General features: G+C 42.0%; 1 non-coding gene and 1 pseudogene across 1 annotated transcript; one reads left to right on the forward strand and one right to left on the reverse strand.

The window, feature by feature from the left end:
* Window positions 1–7,723: 7,723 nt before the first annotated feature.
* LOC119622862 (dihydrofolate reductase pseudogene) lies at window positions 7,724–8,285 on the reverse strand (annotated as a pseudogene).
* A 3,617-nt stretch (window positions 8,286–11,902) lies between these two features.
* Window positions 11,903–12,009, forward strand: LOC119622870 (U6 spliceosomal RNA). Its single transcript, XR_012089268.1, has one exon. It is a non-coding gene; the product is annotated as a U6 spliceosomal RNA (small nuclear RNA).
* Window positions 12,010–23,061: the final 11,052 nt, after the last annotated feature.

The following is a 23,061-nucleotide window of genomic DNA, read 5'->3' on the forward strand; positions in this document are numbered from 1 at the left end:
AGGTCGTGTCATTTCTTCACTTACTATGGCTGGATTTTGGTTTATCTTTTTGCTAAATGTTTTCAATTTGTCTCCTATCTTTTTGTTTCTGTCCCTCCTTTGCTACTTTCTTATGTGTCAAATAAACAGGTTTTAGTTTATAGTTTTAATTTTCCTAGTGGCTTTTAGCTTTATTTCTTTACACTAGTTTTTTATTGTTGTAAGAATGGAAACCCGATTCCTTGACTTTTCACAGTGAAGTTCAGGTTCTATTAAACTACATCCGGCAAAATAAAGGATACTTGTAACAGTGTAGTTTCATTTAACCTACCATTATGCTATTATTGCTTTATATATTACATCAATCTGTATTATAAACTCAGTGATACAGTGTAATACTGTTTGTTTTAGACAAGCAGCCACATGTCTTCAGGAAATTAAGAAAATGAGTGTGAATGTGACACGTGTATGTGCATCATTCCTGTTGTTAATTGTTCCTTTCTGTGTATCTGGGTCACCATCTAGTATCATTTCCCTTCACCCTGAAGAATTTCCTTTAAAATTAAATGAGTTTTATGGTTTTGATGATCTAAAAATATCTTTATTTTTGCCTCCCCCCGCCTTTTTACATGTAATAAAATTCACCAGTTTTAGCTGCGGTTTTTGGTGAATATTGGTAATTATTTATAGTCATGTACTACCACACTGCCCAGTAGAGAAACACCGAATGCAGACAACCCCCTGCTAGGCTCCTCTACTGCTTTGGAGTCCTTTCCCCTGCTCCTTGTCCTCAGCTCCTGCTTCCCCAGCCCTTCTCTCTGCCCTCATCCCTCACACCCTCCTCTCCCCTTAGTTCCCACCACTCAGTCACTCCTGAGCTGTGGCACTGTAGAGAACAGTTTCTTTTTCCTAAAAACCTTCTTTATGCCCCTTTCTGTTTAATCCTTGCCTCCCACCCTCACCCCTTCCCTTCACTCAACCACCACTCTGTTTTCTGTCACTGCAATAGTGAAATTTCTAGAATTTAATGGACATGCAGTCATATGTTGTGTAGTCCTTCGTTTGATCTCTCCCTTAGCATAACGATGTTTGAGATGATGCCATTCACTCATTTTTGTTGGTGAGCTGCTGCTGAGTATTGCTGGAATCCCAGTTTATTCATTGGTTTCTCTATTCTCTAGTTGATTGACATGTGGATTCCTCCAGCTAGGGTTTGTTATTAATGAAGCCACTAGAAATAGCTGCTTACAAGTGTGGTCTTACATTTTTATTTCTTTAGGATAAATACATATTTGTGGAATTGCTGGGTCATGTGGTAATAGATGGACAACTGTATAAGAAGTTGCCATACTGCTTTACAAATTGGCTGCCACATTTTTTGCATTCCTACCAGCAATATCAGACATTCTTATTTTTTCCATATTCTTGACAGTATTTAGACTTATCCTATGTCTTTTTAACTTTACCTATTCTGAGTGATGTGTGATGGCTTCTCATTGTGGTTTTAACTTGCACTTCTTAGATGACTAGTATTGTTTTCTATGTTTTCATGTTTATCTGAGTGACTTATTACATATATTTTATGAATTATTTTGCAAATTCAATGATTAATTCCAAAGACTTTTTCATAATCTCCTAGTGTTTTCTACATATGCAATGAAGATGGAGACAAAGAAAGACTATCGTTTCTTCCTTTCCTATCTATTGATCTTTTTTCTTTTAAAATTATTTTTATTTGGTAGACATGAGGTCTCACTATCAGGCTGGTCTCAAACTCCTGAACTCAAGTGATAATCCCACCTCAGTCTCCCAAAATGCAGGAATTACAGGCATGAGCCACCATGCCCGGTCCTTCTATTGGTCTCATTTCATTTCATTTCATGTAAAAGAGTTCAACCATTTTGGAGGATGGTGTGACCATTCCTCAAAGATCTACAACCAGAAATACTATTTGACCCAGCAACCCCATTACTGGGTATACACCCAAAGGAATACGAATCATTCTACTATAAAGACTATAAAGTATGCTTATTGAAGCACTATATTCAATAGCAAAGACATGGAACCAACCCACATGCCCATCAATGATAGTCTGGGTAAAGAAAATGTGGTAGATATACACCATGGAATACTACACAGTCATAAAAAGGAATGAGTTCATGTCCTTTGCAGAAACATGGATGAAGCTGGAAGTCATCATCCTCAGCAAACTAACATGGGAACAGAAAACCTAACACCGCCTTTTCTCACTCCTCAGTGGGAGTTGAACAGTGAGAACACATGGACACAGTGAGAGGAGCAACACACACCAAGGCCTGTTGGAGAGTCAGGGGTGAGGGGAGGGAACTTAGAGGATGGGTGAATGGGTGCAGCAAACCACCGTGGCAGACTACACGTATGTAACAAACCTGCACATTCTGCACATGTATCCTGGAACTTAAAGTACAATAAAATAAATTAAATAAAAAAAGAAAGTGCATGTCTTACATGTACACATATGTTTATTGAAGCACTATTCACAATAGCAAAGACTTGGAATCAACTTAAATGCCCATCAATGGTAGACTGGATAAAGAAAATGTGGCACATATACACCATAGAATTCTATACAGCCATAAAAAGAATGAGATTATGTCCTTTGCAGAAACATGGATGGATTTGGAGGCCATTATTCTTAGCAAACTAACGCAGGAACAGAAATCTATATACCACATGTTCTCACTTATATTGGAGCTAAATGATGAGAATACATGGGCACGTAGAGGGGAACAACACACACTGGGGTCCACTTGAGGGTGGAGGGTGGGAGGAGGGAGAGGATCAGGAAAAATAGCTAATGGGTACTAAGGCTTAATACTTGGCTGGGTACTAATGGGTATAGAAATAATCTGTACAACAAAACCCATGACACAAGTTTACCTATATAACAAACCTGCACATGTGCCCCTTAACTAAAAATAAAAGTTAAAATAAAACAAACAAACATAGTGCATGTCTGGAAAGAGCATATGGTTGGGTTCTGTGTTTTTTTAAACCAAGTCACACAATCTCTGCCCTTCATTAGAGTGTTGATTCATAGAGGTTTTTGTCATTATTGATATGACAAGTTTTAGGTCTACCACGTTATTTTCCCAGTTCTGGTTTCTCTGTTCCTCTTGTCCTGATCCATGACTTCTTATTAGAAACCACAGAAACATAAGAAAGTAGAATAACATCCTTAAAGTGCTGGAAGACAAAAAGGTTAACTAAGAATTCTATATCCAGCATAGATGTCCTTCAAGGATAGGCAAATAAGGAGATATTTCAGGTAAAAGAAAATTAAGAGAATTTCTCACCAGCAGATCTGTACAATAACAACTGGTAAAGAAAATTCTTCAGACTAGAGGCAAATGATACCAGGTGGAAAATGAGATTATCAGAAAAGATGAAGATGATCAAAAATGGTAAATACTGAGCTAAGTGCAAAAAGCTATCTTGCTCCCTTCATTTATTCTTACTTTATATACATAGAACCATTTAAAGATAAGAAAGTTTTTTATCGTGGGACTTACAACCTATACAGATATATTCCATATAATATCTACACCATAAAAGATGGACATTTTACAGAGGATAAATGATTGCAGTATTTCTATATTTATGGGTACTAGTACATTATTAACTGAAAATAGACTGTGGAATGGTAAGAATGAGTTAAGTTCTGAAGGAAATTGCAACACTAAAAACCATTCAAAAGATCAACAAATCTTGGAGATGGTTTTTTGAAAACAAATCCCAGCCAGTCTTGAGTCTCATCATCCTGCGACTTCAGAACTATTGTGAATACAAAAGTAATCACAGAACAGTCCTGCCCAGAAAGAGGAGTTATCCCTAAATATGGTGGCCCTGGGACAGTTGGCCCTCTCTGCTGGACCTCTTCCACATGGGCGCTTTCTGCAGGGACTTTGTTGCCTTTCTATTCCACTGTACCCAGTGTCCTGACCCAAGAGACAAGGGGTGTCTGCTGCTGTGTCCACACTTGGAGAAGGAAACCTTGATGGTGTTAGTCAATTACAAGCCAGGCATGACAGCTCACCCCTGTAATCCCAGCAGTTCAGGATGCTAAGGCAAGAGGACTGCTTGAGATCAGAAGTTGGAGACCAGCTTGGACAACATTGTGACACGCTCATCTCTAAAAGATATAAAAATAAGTAAACTTAGCTGGGCCTGGTGGTGGACGCTTGTATTCACAGGTATTGGGAAGGCTGAGATGGGAAGATCTCGACTCCAAAAAATACATTGTAAACCTTTGCTCACTATGGGTTATTTTATTTAATATTTTTTCAATGTGTGTTTGATTTTATTTTACTGGCAGCACAATAAACCAGGACATGCGGAAATTAGAAATCACATCCACTTTCCAGTGGTAAAAAGTCCAGTCCAGGGAGGTGAGAAGGAGACAGTCCTCATTAGTGCTGAGGATTCAGGGAGAATGAGATGGGCTGGGCAGGAAGGGTTTTTGTTTGTTTGTTTGTTTTCTGTGAATGAATGTAACTTTTTATTATGATAGAGTTGTTTTATTAAAGAAATAGATGAAAATGATTAAGTAAAATCAAATGGCTCTAAAAGTCTTACAGTGAAAGCAACAGTCCTGCCATTTGTTCTTTCCAGAGACAAGCACTTTTCATTCTCTCAGTTTTTCCTTCTGGTAGTTGCCTTCATGGGTTTTTCCAAATTATTATTTTTTCAGTTTTTCAAATGGATGCATATATTAATACATGTAATTTTAAAAAGCCTTTTCAGTTTATAATGCATCCTAACCGTCCCCTGCCCCATCCCTCCCAATCCTCCAGAGCAATGACTTTCAACTCTTTTAGCAACGTCTTCTGTTTTTCTCCTCACATAACTACTTAGTCATTTCTTGATTATTTTACACATTTTAAGTGATTTCTTGAATGACAGATGAGGATTTAGCTCTTACACCATCACTATCTTCACTTTTCCTCCCATATTATCCCAAAGTAGTTACCAGAGTTAGGGGCTAAGCAGTCACCACATCATTATGACTATGTACATATTGCTCATTGTCGAGAAGAACAGAGTATTGTGCTCTTACTTCCTATCCTGTACTTCCTTCTGCCCTAGAATTAATGATTGCCTAACCAGCCTTCCCTCTTGTTTTTTTCACTTTTGCTTTATCTTCAATGAATTCCTTTCCAAATGCCCCAAATCTGGCAATAACCTATTATTATTTTTGAGAGAAGGGAATCTCACTATGGTGGCCAGGCTGACCTGGAAATGTTGGACTCAAGCCAACCTCTTGCTTTTAGCCTCCTGAGTAGCTGGGACGCGGGCATGAGTCATTCCACCCAGCTAACCTATTAATATTTCTACTTTTGTTTGTTTGTTTGTTTTTTAAGCCAGCTCCTTAGCTGGAATATTTCCTGTGTTGGATCCTATTTGCTGGATCCGTGTCATTCTCTGGTAAACTCCTTCATTTTGCGGGAGTATTTTCTCCAATAGCTTCCCAAGAAAGGGTCCATGGAGGTAACCCCTGAGTCTTTGCTTGCCTAAAAATGTATTATTTTACCTTCACTCTTGATTATTTGGCTGAATATAGATTTATCCGTTGAAAATCACTTTCTTTCTAGAATTCTGAAGGCATGCTTCCATTGTTTTCAGCTTTCTTTTCGAGGCAGGGTCTCTTCTGTCACCCAGGCTGGAGTGCAGTGGCTCAATCACAACTCCCTGCAGCCGTGACCGCGCGGGCTCAGTTCATCCACCTCAGCCCCGGAGCAGATGGGACCACAGGTGGGCGCCACAACGCCCAGCCAACTTTTGTATTTTTTGGAGAGATGGGGCTTCACCATGTTGCCCAAGCTGGTCTCAAGGGATCTGTCTGTCTCTGCCTCCCAAAATGCTGAGCCAATGTGTTACAGGCATGAGCCACTGTGCCTGGCCAGTTTTTCTTGTATTCTCTCTCTTCTTCCTTCATTTCTCAAAGGCATCTCAAACCCAGTGGGCCCCAAACCAAAGTCAAACTCCATCAGAATATCCTGCTACTTTCAACTTTAAAATATATCTTGGCCGGGCGCGGTGGCTCAAGCCTGTAATCCCAGCACTTTGGGAGGCCGAGACGGGCGGATCACGAGGTCAGAAGATCAAGACCATCCTGGCTAACACGGTGAAACCCCGTCTCTACTAAAACTACAAAAAAACTAGCCGGGCGAGGTGGCGGGCGCCTGTAGTCCCAGCTACTAGGGAGGTTGAGGCAGGAGAATGGCATGAACTCGGGAGGCGGAGCTTGCAGTGAGCTGAGATCCGGCCACTGCACTCCAGCCTGGGCGACAGAGCCAGACTCCGTCTCAAAAAAAAAATAAAAAATAAAAAAAAATAAATAAAAAATAAAATATATCTTAAATCACAGTTTATTACATGCAACCTTCTGGTTTAAACTACCACAATCCCTCACTTGAACTTAGATTTGGATTTCCTGCTTCCGTATTTTTTTAAACCATAAAATATTTCAAATAAACCATGTGTGGCTTTATACTTTTTACTACATAAAAATAATAAAGATCTGCCAGGTGTGGTGGCTCACGCCTGTAATCCCAGCACTTTGGGAGGCTGAGGCAGGAGGATCACTTGAGATCAGGAGTTCGAGACCAGCCTGACCAACATGGTGAAACCTCGTCTGCACCAAAAACACAAAATTAGCTGGTGTCGTGGTGCACACCTGTAGTCCCATCTACTTGGTAGCCTGAGGCAGGAGAATCGCTTGAACCCGGGAAGTGGGACGTTGCAGTGAGCTGAGGTCACGCCATTGCACTCCATCTGGGTAACAAGAACAAAACTCTGTCAAAAAAAAAAAAAAAAGATATGAAGAGGTTATATACTTAAACATGGAATTGCTTTAAGTGTTTGCCATTCACGGTTCACATGCATGCCAGCAGCTTCTTACTGCAAACACCTGGGACTTGCTATAGGGCAGCTGGAGTATGTTCCACCCACACACAGGACACGGAGCTGACAACCAAGGAGTGGAGGATCAATAATACTTCAGCTTTCTCCCCTCTCTTTCCCATATCTCAGCAGTATGGATCTTGTTACCGATGAGAACCTGCTCACCTACTTTAAACTGCTTTTCTTACCTTCTCAGTTCCATTTCTCCATACCTCAATTGATGCTTTCTGGTAAGACTTAGCAAATAAACTGTTTTCACCGAAATTCAAGGCTTGGAATCTGCTTTGGCTTCCCCAGTCTAAGACAGAAATATATTCATTTTCCCATCACTGGAATTCCAGGTTGTTTTCAGTTTTTCACTGCTACAAACAGGGCTGCAACATTTGTCTACAAACCTCTAGATATACACGTAGGAAGATTTTGGTATTTCCCACTAGTGAAACTGCTCAGTCCCAGGGTATGTGCATCTTCATCTTTAATAAATATTACCAACGTTTGAAAAGTCCGACAATGTCAAGGACTGGCCAGAGTCCCATGTGCGATGGGTGTGGAATGGCAGCTCACTGTAGCAGGTGCGGGGACTCAGTTGGGGGCTTGCAGAGGCCCTTAGTTATAGCAAGAATGTTTCATAAATGGTATCTGATATACTCAAGACTAGTGCAGAATAAAAACACTTGCTTAGAAATAATTATTCATAGATCCAAAGTCAACAAAAGTCTTTTTCTTCTCATGTAAAAATATATAATTTTTTTTTCCACAGGGAGGGAGAACAACTTAAAATAAACCAGAAAACACCTTCATATTAATCATTCTTCTCATATACTTCAACTTTGAACTTAATGTCTTTCTCCTCCTGGACATCAGAGACAACACCTGGGTATTCTGGCAGAAGTTTATATTTTTCCAAATCAATTTCTGGAAAAAACGTGTCACTTTCAAAGTCCTGCATGATCCTTGTCACAAATAGTTGAAGATGGCCTGGGTGATTCATGGCTTCCTTATAAACAGAATTGCCACCAACTATCCAAATCATCTCTACTTTATTTGCTAATTCTGGTTGTTCAGTAAGTTTTAAGATATCATCCAGACTTCTGGCAAGAGAATGAGCTCCTTGTGGAGGTTCCTTGAGTTCTCTGCTGAGAACTAAATTAATTCTATCCTTTAAAGATAGATTCTTCTCAGGAATGGAGAACCGGATCTTCCTATACATAACACCAGATTCCGTTTACCTTCTCCTGAAGAGTTTGTGTCATTCTCTGGAAATACCTAAATTCATTCCTGAGCGGCAGCCAGGGCAGGTCCCCGTTCTTGCTAATGCCCATGTTCTGGGACACAGCGACGATGCAGTTTAGCAAAGGAACCATGACAGCAGCGGTGAGCACCTCCGAGCCCGCTCGCTACACCAGAACGCGCGGCCAAGATTGGCGGGAAGGTTTTTACTCTGAACCTGGAGGATGAGAAATGGCATCTCTCCACCTCAAAGCTCATCCTGAGCATTCACCTCCTGGGAGCAGGAGCAGCGCAGCAGCGCCACCTGGTGGTCCACGCGCTTCCTTTTGCAGATCAGTCACAGCCCTGAGACCCTCCTCACCTTTCCATGCACCTGGGATTTCTTCACTGGACACCAGCCTGCGTCAACTTTCCTGTAAAGCAAGAGAAGCGCACAGGGCTTGCTCATGGAGTCCCTGCACAAAGTGGTCGTGGTGGCTGCGATGGACACTGCATGGGCACAGCAATTGAGGCGCCACTCACCAAGGCTGACCTGGCAGCTGCCACTGCTGAGGGCCCAGCCAACCAAAAGCAACTGTTTTATTTTGGACGGAGAAATAAAATAGGGAATGGTAATTAAGAATAAAATAACATTATGATAGATAAATATGCCACAAACATATACTAGCAGTTTAAATAATTTTGAGACTATGAACAAGATTATGCCAATGGAGAGAAGTTATTACAAGTAGAGAAAGCTGGAGTATTGCTCCTCCCCTCCTTGGTTGTCAGCTCCCTGTTCTGTGTGTGGGTGGAACGTACTCCAGTTGCTCTATAGCAAAAGATGGTGGGGGGAGGAATGGTGTCATCTCCACCTTTGGCGAGATCCATGTCACCGTGTTCGGGGGAAGGGCCATGAACTCCCCATGCACAGAGGAGGCTGTGGCTGTGAAGGTGCCTGTGGGAGAGGTGAGGACCCGCTCCCTCTACACTGATGGTCAAGAGCCTGCAGACAGCGCGGAAGGCTTCGCCTCATCTGTGTCCTATCAGGTTTTTCCAAGAGTTAAGGAGTAGACCTGCATATTGCCTCTGCTGATGTGAGCTGCACGCACACCTAGAAGTGAGGTCACCCCTGCTGGGGGTCCTGGGTCTGCTGGTTGTTCTGGGTGCTCAGAGGGAAGATGGGGAGGGGGCTTTGTGCAAAACAGTAACCATACTCTATAAATTAGTTTTTCATTAACCTTTGTGTCATAAAATGTAGGACTCCAGAAGGAAAAAGAAACAGTCTAAAATTTGTGTCCTTGAACGAAAAGTGAACACCCATTAACCACCAGGGATAGACGTTTGTGGAGCAAACCAGAAGCCCCATCATTTGCCCCAGCTCAGCAGTAAACTCTTTCCTCCCCCAAATGAAAATACATCCTGACTTTCACATCATCACTTCTTTGTTCTATTTTATATTTTTATCATCCAAAATTATAATTTAGTTTTACCTATAGAAATATGCATTTGTTCTCTTTTATTCTATAGATTCTTTCTTGAAATTTATATTGTGTGGTAGAGCTTCCCATAGTGTGCATTTTGCTGATTGCTCCCCAAGCCATTGTTTAATATGTGTTTTTATTATCTGTATTGCCTCTAAATTGGTAATTGGCTATGGAGGTTAGCTTATATTCAGGTTTGGTTTCTTTGTTGCTTGTACTTCTTTGATGGTGCTGTATTGTGTTCTTCCATCAAGAGGAAGAACCTGACATTAGTTTTTTGTTTTATTGTGTTGTTAATTGCCATTGCTGTTCAATGGTTAAATCTGTTAACTCATGATGGTTTGCAAAAGAGTTATTAGAGTCTCGGTCTCTCATTCCTTCCTCATTTATTATCCGAATAATTTCTAAGTAAGAGATTCACGCTCCTCTACTGTTTGTTTACTACTAGAAATTTGTTAACCAGCGATTAAGCCAAGCATCTACTCACCTATGACCCAGCAATAGCACTCTTAGTTATCAACCAGTAGAAATGCGTGTTATGTGTGTGCCAAAATATATGAAAATATTATTCATAGCAGCACAACTTGTAAAATCTGGATACAACACAATTGTCTATCAATAGTGAAGGGACAGGAAATATGAGCTATTTATAAAGTGGAGCATTGGACAGCCACAGGAGTGAATAGGCTACGACCACACACAGCAAGATGATGAGACCCAGGGGCATGATGGTGACTGTATAATGCCATTCAACTGGAACTGGCAGAACTCATCTGTGTTAGAAATCAAGAGTGGCTACTCTAGGGTGGGGAGGGTGGTTTATGACTGAGGAGGGCCCAAAGATGTTTCCAGCAGGCTGTGATTGGTGTACTTTGATGTGCGTGTTGTTTACCCAAGTGTTCACTTTGTGAAACTACACTGCCCACCTGTGGGTTGTCCTCCTTTCTCCATGCATGCTGTCCTTCCCTCAAATATACATTGCTGGTGTTTTGAAGCAATTCTATGTACACTAAGAAGAATCACTCCTACTGCATATCCTTGGAAATGCTGAATTGAAAAAATTAGTGCAATTGTTTTTAATTCCAGGAAATAAATACATATAAAGAGGAAAATCTACAACAACAGCAGTAGGCTTGGGAGCTGACACCAGAACAGCTTTGGAAATGACTCACAAGCCAGGAACTAGGAATCAAACCCAAACAAGCCCATGGGAGGTGGGGGGTGTGAAATGATGCCCAGTAGTGCATGAATGAATGAGTCATGGGCAGTGGCTCATGCCTTGGCTGGCCAGTCACGAAGTTGGGGAAAATAGAGTTGGAAAATTGGGAGGTAGAGGAGAGAGGTACGCATAGACCTCTTGCTATAGGCCGAGTGCATGACGATAGTGGTTGTGTGTGGATGCCTACCAGAGGGTCTTTAAGGTACTGGGGCTCCCTGTAATCAGGTGAGTGAGATGACTTGACGGACGATGCCACTCAGCCGCACAGGGCTTGCTCATGGAGTCCCTGCACGAAGTGGCTGTGGTGGCTGCCATGGATACTGCATGGGCACAGCAATTGAGTTGCCACTCACCAGGGCTGACCTGGCAGCTGCCACTGCTGAGGGCCCAGCCAACCAAAAGCAGCTGTTTTTATTTGGATGGAGAAATAAAACAGGCAATGGCAATTAATAATAAAATAGCATTATGATAGATAAACATGCCACTAAAGATATAGTAGAGGTTTAAATAATTTTAAGACTATGAACAAGATTATGTCAATGGGGAGAACTTATTACAAGTAGAGAAGTTAAAACAGTTGTAAAACTTTATTTCCCTTCAGGCATATCCAGACTGTTTTACAGATGATTTCTATCAAAACTTTGAAGAAGGTTACTGAATTTATACATAATATTCAAGAGAATGAGGAAACATAGAGAAAGCCAGTAAACTCATTATTATTTATGTATAAATAACATTGATTCTAAAGCCAACAAGGGAATACATAAGAGAAAAGCAAGATAGGATAATCACTTTGAAGCAATTAGAGGTAAAAATACTGAGAAAAACAATACTAGACTGTGTCCACCAATGAGCTATAAATAAATTAAATATCCTGCCCAGGTTATTCATCCCCAGGATACAAGAATATTTAAACTTTAAATCTGTAATGCATTTTACCACTTAATTAAAGAATAAAAGACAGAGATAATCACATTTTGTTAGATGCAGAAATTACTGCAGATGAAATTCAACACTCCATCTCACCCACATTTCTTCACTTATCTCCACTTCTAAGAACTTGTGGTCAGTACTCGCTTTGGCAGCACATATATTAAAATTGGAAAGATACAGAGCAGATCAGCATGGCCCCTGCACAAGGTTGACATGCAAATTCATGAAGCATTCCATATTTTTAAACTCTCAGTAAACTAGGTATTGAAGGAACATACCTCAAAATAATAAAAGTCGTGTATGACAAACTCACAACCAGTATCATACTGAATGGGCAAAAGTTGGAAGCATTCCCCTTTAACACCTGCACAAGGCAAGGCTGCCCTCTCTTACCAGTCCTATTCAACAAAGTATTGGAAGTTCTCGCCAGGGCAATCAGGTAAGAGAAAGAAAGGATATTCAAATAGGAAGAGAGGAATTCAAATTGTCTTTGTTTGCAAATGACATGATCCTATATCTAGAAAACCCCATTGTTTTAGCTGAAAAGTTTCTTAAGCTGATAAGCAACTTCAGTAAAGTCTCAGAATACCAAATCAATGTGCAGAAGTCACAAGCATTCCTATAAAGCAACAATAGACAAGCAGAGAGTCAAATTGTGAATAAACTTCTATTCACAATTGCTACAAACAGAATAAGATGCCTTGGAATACAACTCACAAAGGAATTGAAGGATCTCTTCAAGGAGAACTACAAACTGCTGCTCAAGTAAATCAGAGAGGACACAAACAAATGGAAAAACACTCCATGCTCATGGATAGAAAGAATCGATATCATGAAAATGGTCATACTGCTCAAAGTAATTTATAGATTCAATGCTATTTTCATTAAACTAACATTGACATTTTTCACAGAATTAGGATAAATTATTTTAGAATTCATATAGAACAAAAAAGAACTTCATAGTCAAGACAATCTTAAGCAAAAAGAACAAAGCTGGAGGCATCGTGCTACTTGACTTCAAACTATACTACAAGGCTACAGTAACCAAAACAGCATGGTACTGGTACAAAAACAGATGCATAGACCAATGGAATAGAACAGAGAACTCAGAAATAAGACCACACATCTACAACTATGAGACTTCAGTAACCACATACAATAAAGAATACTGTCTATACATAAATAGTTTAGAAAATGTAATGTTCACAGTTACCACATTATAATATTGAAAATGTCTGCTTTTCAACTTCAAAAAACATGAGTTATGCTTGTATGAAAGTATGACTCATTCACAGGAAAAGCAATGGAAAGAAATTGTTCCTGAAGAAGAATGGACTGACTTACTAGACAAAGACTTTGAATCAACTGTCTTAAACATAGTCAAAGAGCTAAAGGAAACCATGGACAAATAACTAAAGAAAATCAGGAGAACTACGTTTCACTAAATAGCAGAAATCAATAAATAATTGTGAAAAGGAAGCAAATGGAAATCTGGAGCTGAAAGCAAAATGGAAAATTCACTGGAGGACTTCAAGAGCAGATTTTAGTTTGCAGAATGTAGAATCAGTAAACTCAAACATAGGCCAATTGAAAATGCCCATTTGAGGAGCAGAAGGGAAAAAGTATGAAGAAAAATGAACAGAAGAGATCTGAGAGAGAGCATCAAGTATATGCATTTTGGGAGTCCCCAAAAGGGAGAAGGAAGAAGAGGGGAGAAAGAGTATTTGAAGAAATAATGACCCCAAACTTCTGAAATTTTATTAAAAGCATGAATCTGGGTATCCAACACACTGAAACATTTAAAGTAGCAGTAATTCAAAGATGTCCACACTGAGAGACATTATAATGAAATTGTCAAAAGTCAAAGACAAATAAAGCATCTTGAAAACAACAAGAGAAGGGACTCATATAGTACAAGGATCATCCATGAGATTAACCACCAAATTTTCTTCAGAAACCATGGAGTTCAGAAGACATTGAACAACGTGTCTCAACTGACAGTTGCATATTTGGCAAAATTCTCTGTCGGAAATAATGGAGAAATTCAGACATGCACAGATAAATAAAAACAGATGGCGTTTGTCTCTGGTAAACCTATTCTACAGTTAATGCTAAAAGGAATGCTTCACACTGAAATAAAAGGACATTAGATAGCAACTTGAAGCCATATGAAGCAAAGAAGTACACAGCTAAAAGTAACTTCATAGGTAAATAGAAAAGCAAGGATTTTTTGGGGGGTGATAATCTGTAACTTCTCTTTTGTTTTTCTTTATTTAATTTAAAAGAAAATGCCCATCAACTGATGAATGGATAAACAACATGTAATCTATTCTGCAATGGAATATTATTTGACCATAAAAGGAATAATGTGCTGATACATGCTACAACTTGGATGAACCTTGAAAACATGTCAAATGAAAGAAGCCCATCAAAAAGGCCATATATTGTATGATTCCATTAATAAAACATTCAGAAGAAGCAAATCTAGAGAGACAGAAACTGGGTTAATGGTGCCAAGGGGCTGGTGGCAGGGGAGAGTGGAAGGTAACTGCTTCACAGGTACAGAGTTTCCTTCTAGGGTGGTGAAAATGCTTTGGAACTTGATAGTGATGATGGCTGCATAACATTGTGCATGTACTAAATGTTACTGCATTGTCCACTTAAATGGTTACAATGGCAAATTTTGTGTTGATGTGTATTTTATCACAACTGAAAAGAGGCTGGCAAATATATTCCAAGTTTGCTTGGGAATCTGCTCATCTGTCTTTTCCCCTCATGATTTCATCTCCTATTCAGAGCTCACCCTTGCTCTTCTGAAAGTAGAAAGCTTCCTTTTCAGAACACAGTCCAAGATGAGCCAGGTCCAAACCCCAAAATGACTTTCTGTCTTGGATCCAAATTGTCGGATGCAACTCTGGGGTTAACTTCAGGGGAAGTTAGGAGATTATCCAAATAAGATGATTCACTGGGAGAAAGAATGTTTGACTTTAATGTTAGGGAAGTTACATTTGCATTTCTAAAAGGGATCCTGCTTACCAGTGAATATATGGTTTTTGTCTGTACAGAATGGAGTTCTCAGCAGAGGAATGAAAGACAGCCCTAGGAATATGATACGCCTCGTGGGTAGCTGACTGACCCACACATCTGCCACCCCCAGCTGAAGGAAGCAGCTAGACTCTACCCTCTGCCCATCCTTCAGTTGTATTCCACAGGACATGGACCCTCTACAAGTGTGCACATTCCTGGATCTTAGTTCTCTTCCTGCTGTTGAGGAGTCTCCATTGGTTTGGTTTATGCCTAGGTGGGCTCTACAGGAGGCTGAGTGTCTCCCAATTCTCAAGGCTGACATTCAGTGAACCCAGAAAAAGCCTCGAAGTTCACAGGGGCTCACATTTTCATCTATGAAATGGAAGAATCCATCTCCCTCTTTCAGGGGTACACATTTATACACGAACACATACATGACAATCAGTAATCTATATATTGATGGTGTTCTTAGTGTTGCCTTTATGGCTCAGCTGAACTCTATAACCAAAAATTGGATCACGTATTGTGAAGGAAGAACTTATTTCTTTTCTCTGGTAGAGTACTCAGTAGGCATTTCTGCCCTTTGAGTTCAAATGAGAAAGTAGTTTTAGCTTGAGGCAGAAAGAAGATTGTGAATATTATTATTATTATTATTATAGAGATAAGGTCTTTATATGTTGCCCAGGCTGGAGTGCAGTGATTATTCACAGCTGTGATCATAGTGTCCTACATTCTTGAACTTCTGGGCTCTATTAATGTTCCTGCCTCAGCCTCCTGAGTAGCTGGGACTACAGGTGCATGCCACCATGTCTGGCCTCATTTCATTGCTATTTTACTTCAAATGTTTTATTTTAAATGTTAAAATATATGTTTTTATATTGGAAAAGTGAAACCCTATTTGATCACAGAAGACTTTAAAATACACAGACAGAAACATCACCTAGGCCCTTCTTTAAAAAAATCACTGCTATTATATTGCTGAACCTTTGTAGACTGAAGTGCAAATGGTGGTCCCTGGAGCTGTCTTGTGCAGTGGTGCTCATTTTCATTTTGCTATTTTCTATATATGTATTTATATATGCTGTCATTTTACAAAGTTGCATTCATATGTTATGGGTTATCTTGGATGTTGCTTTTTGAATGTATTATTATACAAGCAGTTTTCCATGTTATAAACTTTGCATAAAGTTTATAAACTTTTACAAGCCGCATCCCACTTCAGATAACATGTAACCCAACTTCTTTTGGATCCATCTGCTTTCATTTTGTCTTGTTGTAAATAATGTTTTGACAAGCATCTTTATATAGAGAGATTCTTCTATGTTTAGAATTTTAGAAAATTCATAAGTTACTCAAATGATAAATATTAAGACACAGACTTTTAAACATTTTTAATTATTTTCATCACATTGTCACATTGCTTCTCTAAATCATCTTACTGACACATTCCACCACACCTTTCAGGACATGCTGGGACTCAAGGCTATTTATGGATCTGGAATCACAGAGGGGTGTTGGGGGTAAATGTTGAGTGGAATCACAGGGTCTTGAGGGCAACTGCCTCAAAGAAGACCATTCATTACCTTTTCGTTAGGGAAAACTGGAGTAACTTCGCGAAATGTGGTTGAATGCAACTGGCAAATAATTTTCAGAGGAATTTAGGAGTTCAGGGTCTTTAGTTTCATCAGGATCTGCCCAGATGTCCCCATTCTGATTTTCAGGATCCCATTTATTCCCAATCAATGACTTCACTTAAATAACAGATATTCTTTGAGTTTGGGATTTGTTTTGTATTGCAATTTAGCCACCCACAGAATGAGATTCTGTGTTTATTTTTCAGAAATTTCAGCCCTGCAGCTACAGGAGATTAGGATTTCATTCAAAGGAAACAGAAACTTTTCGGTGACTTACATGGCTCATGAGCTAGAAGTTTGCAGCCCTGAGTTCATCTTTTTTTCCCCATTTTGTCCAGCACAAATGGCAAAAATCAGCCAATAACCTTATACTTGCTAGTTTAACAAAGTCTTCTAAGGTGTCAAATACATGGTCACCCAGATCTTATAAGTATTTGATTAGGTTTATCCAGTGGTGATATTCTGAGTATTCACACTCTCTGTACTACTGGAAATAGAGTCATTTGTGCCTTTAAATCCAAATGGATTAGAGAAACAAATCAAGAAACCCCCCACCAAATTCAGTGAACTCATTCTTAAAATTCTGTTCCAGTGTCCCTGTGCCCCAGCAAGCTGGTCTGGGCATGGTCTGAGGCCTGGTGGGTCAAGGACAGCTGGCTCAGCTGGGGTGCACTGTGCCCTGGTGGGTGAGCAGCCCACAGTGGTGCTGGGTTTATGGGCACCAAGCCCATTCAGGAGTTGCACACACTGAGTTGGGCTCCAGTGGCCCCCAGGCTTCTAAGGGAAACTCTCCTCCTGCTAGCGCCAAGCTAGGCTGTGGGGAACAGCATGCCTGTTCACACTGCGTGACAAACTGCAGCCCCAGCCCCTGTCACAGACACCCTGGCCTGTACCCTAGTGCTTTTCATGGCTGTGGCCATTCAGGCGCTACTTCAGATCCCCTAGGACTGGGAGCAGCCTGTCTCGGGGAGACCAGCAGGATGTCTATGGAAGGCTGCTTCATGCTACAAGGGCGGAGTTAAGTCTTTGGTACAGAGACTGGTTGGCAAAGTTGAAAATGTTGCCCCAGGCCCTTTTGGGGATTATTTACCAGCCCCTGGTTTGAGTGTTGTCTGGCAGGATCCCAGGCTCTGGGAGCCGATCCTCCCTCACTCAAGGCCTGCTGCAGCCTCCCGCTGAGGTCTTGACACCAGCAGGAACAGTTGTTCTTTGGCATCAGGGACACCGCAGGGCTGAGTTGCTCCCTGCCTGGAGGTGGTCCCATGGGGCCCGCTGTCTGGGCCAAGGATGGTGCAGAGCTGGTGTCCTCAAAATGCATTCTGGTAGAGTCCCTGCAGCTGCAGGTGCTGACTGCCTCTCATGACAACCTGGGGGCCTGCAGCTGCAGCGACTCACCCAGCAGCAGTGGTGCCACTCAGTGTGCACATGACAGATGCTCCATCCTCAGGAGATGACAAAGACGGGGAGGACAAGGCTGAAGACACAGGTGCATAATGTCCTACTCACCTCATCTGGCACATTAGAAACCTGTCCTCGGCTCATGCACAAATCCACCTTTGGGTGGCCACAGGCTCCAGCTTACTACAAAGGCCATGTGTACTCCATGTAACCAACACACCCCAGCTTCTTCCCACCTCCAGTCATCTCACTGTATGTGACATGGTGCCAGCAGTGGGGACCTGAGCCCTTGACCAGACTGTCTCAGTTCAAATTCCAGCTCCACTACTTACTGCTGTGTGACCTTGACCAAGTCACTTAACCTCTCTGTGCTTCACGAGCTTCCATTGTAAATGTGTGTGTTCACATATGCCAAGTACCCAGAAAGATGCCTGGCACATGGCAGCACCCACCACACAAGGGGTAGCTGCGATTATTGCCTTATTAAAACAGTGGAGATGTCACCCATCAGGGCTAGAGACAATTTGGGAAATCCTCATCTGCTTCTGGTTTCAGGTGGCAAATCCTGTAGGACCAGTAGGCACACGGCTGCCTCAGTGCAGCTGGCACAGGGCACCGCCAGCCCAGAGCAACTCAGAGCTCAGAACACTCTGGGGTCCGAAGTCCAAGCTGCTGGGGCTCAACTGTGGTGTCAGTCATAGAGTGTGGACCCCGCCCTGTGGAGTTTCCCAGGCTCAGAATCTTCCCCCAACTCCGGAAATGCAAATCCAACACGGACCTCACGGAGAGGTTCTGAAGGTTAAGGAAGAGACACGTGAAAAGTGCCCGGTGGACACCAGGGATGCCAGTGTGGCTGGGGGACAATGGTGAGGCAGAGCGGAGGGGCTGGTGCCCCCTCCTCAGTATGTCTCCCCCAGGCCCTGTGAGGACCGGTGGAGGCTCTCTCCAGGCTCTCACCCGGACCCGCCCCAGCGTGTCTCCAGGTTCCTCTCAGCCCTGGTTACCACCAGCCCTGCGGTCAATCCTTGAGCTGGGAAGGGGCCCTTGAATCCACCCTGTCCTGCATCACAGTGTCGTCCACTCGGGCTCACATGGCCACTAGGACGCTGGCAGCCACTTGGCAGCCAAGGGATGGGGCCACGTTTTGTACTTTCTGAAACACGGCTTCCCCTTCAAGTGCGGGTGGTGACAGCGCCACACAGAACCAATGTTACCGCCTATCCTCATCGAGCGTAATTTTCCAGTTTTCCAACCCTCAATGAGCGAAAGAGCATGGCGTCCACCAGAGGGCGTGAGGTCACCAGTCACAGGGGCAACCAACAGGCAAAGACACCAGAAAACGACCCATCAGGGAAGCGCAGGTCTTCACTGAGGGTGGAACCCACAGATCTGACCGTCTTCAAGCGCATTAGAGAGATTGCCATGAGTAGCAGCTGAGCCAGAGAGACTTATTTGCCTCCTCAAAAAGCGTAAAATTATGTTACATAACACTTTAAAATTTTCTATCAACACAAAACTAATCTGAGCGCTGTGACTTCTGGTGAGTCACTGGGACAGACTACATTGTCAGGAAGGCTGGCTCTGTGGTGCCCCAACCTGCCAGAGCCCAGGATGGTGGTGGCCTCCCCAGAAGCACCTGGCAACTCACCTGCACAAGGTCAGAGTCCCAGCTCCCCACACCCCAGCCACCACTCCTTCTGCTTTTTTCTTTCTTTCTCTCTCTCTCTTTCTTCTTTCTCTTCTTTCTTTCTTTCTTTCTTTCTTTCTTTCTTTCTTTCTTTCTTTCTTTCTTTCTTCTTTCTTTCTTTCTTCCTTCCTTCCATCTTTCTTTCTTTCTTTCTTTTCTTTCTTCCTTCCATCTTTCTTTCTTTCTCTTTCTTTCTTTCTTTCTTTCTTTCTTTCTTTCTTTCTCTCTCTCTCTCTCTCCCCCTCCCTCCCTCCCTCTCTCTCTCTTTCCTTCTTTCTTTCTTTCTTTCTTTCTTTCTTTCTTTCTTTCTTTCTTTCTCTCTCTCTCCCTTCCTTCCTTCCTTTCTTTCTTTCTTCCTTCCTTCCATCTTTCTTTCTTTCTTTCTCTCTCTCCCTTCCTTCCTTCCTTCCTTCCTTTCTTTTCTTTCTTTCTTTCTTTCTTTCTTTCTTTCTTTCTTTCTTTCTTTCTTTCTTTCTTTCTTTCTTTCTTTCTTTCCTTCCTTCCTTCTCTCTCTCTCTCTCTTTCTTATTTTCTTTCTTTCTTTCTTTTTTGTCACATCTCAAGGAGAAATACACAGTTGCCAGAGGGTTCGGAAGGTCCTGTTCATTCGCATTGAAAAGCTCAGGTATTTTTATTAGAATCACGTTTTACTTTAGGATGCTGACTCCTGTGTCCATCTCAGCCTGGGCATTGTGCTGCCACCTTCCAGAAGAGAAAAACTACGTAGTGCTTGTGAAGGGGCAGCGTTTCTCATTTCCGACAATATCGGCCCCATAGCCATCCAGATGAGCAGATGGGGGACACAGGTGAGGACCCAGAACTCGTCTCCTCCCACAAAATTCAAGAATGCCTTGATCTTGGAAAGAGTTGTGAAAATGCCACAGGTACAAACACCTGCGGGCCACTCTCACAGGGACAGCTCCATGAGGCACTGCCGCTCATTCCCAGAACCTCCTGCCACGGGCAGCACTTAGACAGTGACCCAAGGCCGACCAGGGAGGATGCCAGCCAGGATGTGTCATCCTCAGCTCTTCAGAACATAATGCCAGCAGGGGCAAAGTTATCCCCAGCAACAAGACAGAGGAAGAAAGGAAAACGGAAGAAAGGACAATGTCACAGTAGCCACCGTGACCAAGAGAGACGGGTCTAGAAGTGCAGGACGGCTTCACATGCAGATGCTGTGGCAGTGCGATTACACTCCGAGTGTAATCACTCTCAGGGTGCTCGCTGCCCTCAGCTGGGGATCTGCAGGGCATCAAGTCCTGAGAACACCGTGTTCTAGTGGAGTAGAATGAACTGACAGATGCACAGCAAAGCTCCACATACTTTTCCTTTTCTTTGTGCCTACAAAGTTCTTCAGTGTCCTCTCTCTTTTCAGCTACTACCGCTGTGTTGGTTTAAAAAAAACAGGACAATAGTAAAAAATGGAGACAAGTGTTTGGCCATGAAGAGAAATACTGGCTACCTCTCGTATTTTCAAGCGTGGGTGATGGTTGCAGTTTTCCAGCTCACCTTGTAGGTGATGAATCTAGAAAAATCTTCTGTTACAAACAAAAATAGACATGCCAGAAGTATTAGCTCAAATCAACCTTGTCCTGTCAAACCACCTAGTGACTCAAAAGACCACCTGGCCTGTTAATCTCAGTGGCCAGAGAGTGGAGCTGGAGAAGGAGTTGTTAGATCAGGGACAAATAACCATGTTCTAGTGGCAACAGAAAACGGAACAAATGGTTGTTTGTTCATAACCATTTGAATCACAGCAAGGTGTATAAACACATTATTGAGCAATAGTTTCAGTTGTATGCCCAAGAAAATGATCAGTGGAGTGAAGTAATTGAAGTACCACAGAAGATATATTTGTATTTTTTCTTTTTTCAACTTTCAGTTTCAGGGGGTGTGTAGATGTATAATATTTGCGTATATAAAATAAATATATATATAATTAAAGAAACCTTTGCACCGTTTGCTGGAGCCACAGAAGCCCCGCTCCAGAGCAGAACAATGCCTTACATCTTCAGTGTTCATCTGTACAACATTCACTAGCAGCTACAAAAGCGACTTAATTTTCCTCTGGAAATAATGCTTGCCTGTTGTGAGATGTTGGAATATATATGAACCATCATCACGTGTTAACATGCCATAAGGAGTTTTTGATACTTGATTCACATTATTAGAGTTGCTTCTTAGTATCCATGTGAATTTTCACTCGAAAAACACAAGCCAGAAACAAATGAAGGACACCTAGGGCAAATGGTGGCTGAAAGTGAGGAAGGTCCGAATTACTGTTGCTTGCCCTGTATAAGGAAAAGAAGACAATTCTTTTCTTATTTGCCAATTTAATTCTTAATTTGCTAATTACAATTATGCTTATATACATTTCAACATTTAAATACAGTATTTTTTATTGTTAGTTATAAAATTTTTAAAAGGATTCTGTTCCTCTAGAACCACTCTTCATACCACAGTCTCTATCAGTCTGGATTCTTCAGAGAAGCAGAACCAATAGGGTGTGTGTGTGTGTGTGTGTGTGTGTGTGTATTTGTATTCATATGGTGCTATTTATTCATGTGATTATTAGGGAGGTGCGTATGAAAATCTGCAGGATAAGCTAGCAGGCTGAAAACGCAGAAAGAAGATGTTCCAATCCTGAGGCAGAATTTCTTCTTTTCTGGGAAACCTCAGTTTCTGCTCACAGAGTCTTCCACTGATTGGATGAGGCCCGTTTACATTATTGATGGTCATTTTCTTTTTGTAAAGTCAGCTAATTCAGCATGGGGAAGGGGGTCATGGTAGACACGGGGGAGGGCTGGTCTCCCCACCTCCTCACATTAGGCTAACAGGGACGCAGACACATTCAGATGCCTTTGCAGAAACAGAAGCCAGAGGCTCTTGAAGTCACAAAGGGGAAGCGTGAAGAAATCCTGCATCTCAGTCCCTCACAAGACAACTGTCTCACGCTGCAGAAAACAATAATCATTGACAAATTCAGGTCAGTGGCTATAAAGGATAATGCTCTGAACTCCCCATTACACACCCAACATGTCCCAAAGAATCACCATAATCCAGTCTTGTCCCCTCTACCCCACCCCCCTTCCACATGAGTCCCTCCAGGACATCACCTTTACAAGTTGTGAGAGACACATCACAGCCATGGGCACTGTCAGGGCTGCCTGGGGTAGAACAAAAACAGGACCTGGTCAGAGCTTGAGGAGATGTGGGAGAGGAGGAGTTATGGCATAGGTGAGCTCCTGCACACCTGTCTCCCATACTTACACACGGCCTGAGCACGTCCTTCTCTACCCCTGGGAAGAAATCACCCTGTGTGAGGCCAGGGAAAAGACAGGACCATGAGGTCCTAGAGGAACCCCCTAGTCTTGGACCCCAGAGAAGTTTCCAAAACTGTGACTGCAGACCCAGGGCAGGAAACACGAGGAAAGCAGATGTGGGAACTGAACCAACTGCACAGTATATAAAGACATACTTGGCATAGAATAGACACAAAGGTAGGTTTGGTCTTTGGTGAATTCATGAATATGATTGTATTGAAAT

This window comes from Chlorocebus sabaeus, chromosome 17 (genome assembly GCF_047675955.1).
Source record: "Chlorocebus sabaeus isolate Y175 chromosome 17, mChlSab1.0.hap1, whole genome shotgun sequence".
Classification (NCBI taxonomy): domain Eukaryota; kingdom Metazoa; phylum Chordata; class Mammalia; order Primates; family Cercopithecidae; genus Chlorocebus; species Chlorocebus sabaeus.